Source organism: Octopus bimaculoides, chromosome 10 (assembly GCF_001194135.2).
Source record: "Octopus bimaculoides isolate UCB-OBI-ISO-001 chromosome 10, ASM119413v2, whole genome shotgun sequence".
In the NCBI taxonomy this organism is placed as follows: domain Eukaryota; kingdom Metazoa; phylum Mollusca; class Cephalopoda; order Octopoda; family Octopodidae; genus Octopus; species Octopus bimaculoides.
The window spans coordinates 92,296,607-92,300,015 of record NC_068990.1 but is presented as its reverse complement, the minus strand read 5'-3'; positions in this window follow the sequence as shown (position 1 = coordinate 92,300,015).

The window sequence follows — 3,409 nt, the reverse complement described above, 5'->3', positions numbered from 1 at the left end:
TATATATATATATAATGGACTATGCTTAATAAGAATTCAGTAGACAATTACTTAGAGTGTATATATACATACATATATGTATACACACTTATACATACATTTTATACATGTGTGTTTGCGTGCGTGTATGAGGGTATGCGTCTGCATGTGTATGTGTCGGTGTGATCTTTACCTTCCTGTTTGAAGTTTATATTTCACTAAAAACCTGTCCTTCAGCTTTCTGCAAACAAGTTTAGACGGATGTTTACACATTCGAAGTACGAGTTTAAGATTGGAAGAGATAAATTCTGGCAAAGGAATTTTTTTCCTGGAAGGTGGGTGATAGTACCCGGCATGACGTCGATATAAATCTCGCTCTATTTTTTTTTTTGGTTGATTGCAAGCCGGATTGAGCAAGAAATATTAAGCTTTGATTGGTAGTTAATAGTTTCACTGGAGCTTCCATTTCCTTTGTGTGTCTTCTGTTCTCCACTTATTACACTTTTTATTTACTCTCTTGGATCTTTATGAATCATTTTAACATGACAGTAACAAAGAAATGCTTTGTCACTTTTGCTGCAACGGTGATTTTGCTCCTTGAAGAACAGAATGTACTCTTTACTGCCTTTTCTTAAGCATTCTCCCTCCGTATTGCTTCCTGCAACGCTCTTTATGGATTGGTCATGAAGGTGCGTGGCCTTAATGACGAGGAGGTGAAAAGAAATTGTTTGAAAGAAGATCTTGGATGTTAGGAAAAGAATTAAGAATTAAGAATTCAAATGACTATCTAGATAGTATGTTTATACACTTGTATATAATTATACTGTGTGCACAGACCCATGAAGAAATAAGATTTTCAATGGATTTTATTGTCCTTTTTGCTGTTTCCCACGTTTCTTTCATTACACGTCTCTCTCCCTCTCCCCCTTTCTTTCTCTCTCTCTCTCTCTCTCTCTCTCTCTCTCTCTCTCTCTCTCTCTCTCTCTCTCTATGCACGTGTGTGTGTGTGTGTACGTACATACATACTATTATATATTTAGTCTCATAACAGCCAATTCATGTTACCGAGCGGTTTCTTGAAGAAGAACCTTTCAAGCGTGGCAAGGTAAATTAACAGTTCGAATACATGGCTGAATAGTAAAGTATAACTTAGACCTTGTATTACTGGTGACCTGAGATCACCATAAAGGGTTTATTCCTCCCAGAGATGTGAAAACAAAAGGGGAATGACACTCATGAATGGAAAAAAAAAAAAAACAATTGACAAAAGCCCATCAGAGTTATACCCCTTAGTTTGGTCTCTCTTACTCATTATTGGTTGTGGGATGATGAAGGGGAAAGGGTGAGGAAGAAGAGAGAGATAGGGATGAGGAGTAATATGAAGGGAGTGGTTGAAGAGCATGTGTGGTCACATGATGGAAATGGGGAAACTGTATTCCTTATTTCTCTGCTAAATTAAGACTGCACTTTTTGCTGCTGTTGGGTTTGTAGTGAATTTCAAAATTTGTTGCAATTATTTTCTTTCATTAAATATTTTCATCTTTAAAGGTTTATGTAATGTCTTTATTATTAATTTCTCCAAAAATAATAATTTGTTGTGATTAGTGTTGTCAGATTTAGGGAAAAAAGTAGCAACCCCCATAAAACGGTTGTCATCATCATCATGCAAAATTACATCTTTGTAGAAATTTTCAACAAAATTGGAAGAAGCAGTTTAAACCTAAAAGATCTGGTGATCGCTGTTTGTTTATGTTCTTGTAACTTAGCAGTTCGACAAAACAATGATCAAGGGAATCAGAACTGGATTAAAAAAAAAAAGAAATGTGGCTCACTTGATCAACTAAAACCTTTCAAGATAATGACTCCCAGCTCTGGCCACATTCCAGTGATTAAAACTAAGACACACACACACATGTGCATACTTGTGCACACATAATGATATAAAATAACAGCTAATATCATGGGTCACTTGAAATGAAATTACATCACTTACTGAATTCTCCAATTTCAGTGTATATAAATACAAAACTCTTTGTAATATCTGCAACGCATAGTTATAGATTCCTGCAAGCATCTTATTACTTTAAGCACAATGTGTGTGTGTGTGTGTGTGTGTGCGTGTGTGTGTGTGTGTGTGCACGCGTGCGTGCATGTGTGTGTGTGCGCATATGATTCAATATGTGGCTTGGTTTCATTTTCAAGTGTCTTTTTGTATTAATACTTCTGTTTCGTTGTATATATTAACACTCAAACATTCTAAATCTGATTCATTTCTCTTATTTTCCCATATAACTTTAAAAATGTGTAGTCATATAATCTCTCTCTCTCTCTCTCTCTATCTATCTATCTATCTTTCTGTTCATGTCTTTGAACATAAAACAAGTAGAATATTTGGGCCAGACATGGTAGGTTTAAATGTTAAAGGGTTAAAGCTCCTCTTTCACTTGGTCACAAATGCTGCACCTATTTAGAACATTTGCCAAGAATTCAGGAACTGTATAAGTTTTTAAGAGATGTCAAATGACTGTAAATAAATGGACAGTGGCACTTGGTAGAGCCCTAAAAGGCCTTTAGCAGGACAGGGCAGGATTTATATGAAGTAGACCTAACTAATTGCCTGGTGATTTCCAACAAATCTACACATTGAGGGAATGTATATACATTGATATAATTTACTCTCATAGCTGAAAGTTTTCAAGTATTTAAAATTTCAATTCATCTAATTGACACTATATTGTGCATAAAATATAACTGTTTAATTAATGAAAACTCATCTAAGCAACAAATATGCAAATTAAGCTATCAACCAAAGTAGTAGTGAAATTCCTAACTGATTTATACAGCAGTTGAATTTCTATGTCATCAATTGGTAAATGAGATTGGACACATCCTTTCTGGGGGGCAATCAACAAACCACAAGATTCATCTTTTTCTCTGCATATAGAAAGCACAGAAGGAATGTTTACATTCTTATACTCCAATATCACAGTTGAAAACCTAATATCTAATCTGTCTGTCTCTCTATACATACATATATTGTGCGTTTGGCATTAGGAAGGGCATCCAGCCATAGAAATGATGCCAAAGCAGGCATTGGAGTAAGATGCAGTCCTTGGACTCATTGGATCCTGTCCAAACCATACCAGCATGGAACATGGATATGAAATGATGATAATAGTGATGATGATGATGATTGTATATGTGTGTGTGTGTGTGTGTGTGTGTTAGTTACAATGCTGAAGCTTTGAAGTAAAAGGTTATTATGTATAGGAAACACATTTGGCTATGAGCAGAATCTGAGTCCATCAGTCAGTGCAAGTCCAGGGCATCAACTACACAAACTTATTGAACAAGCATTCATATATATATATATATATATATATATATATACACACACACATACATACATACATACATACATGCATGCATG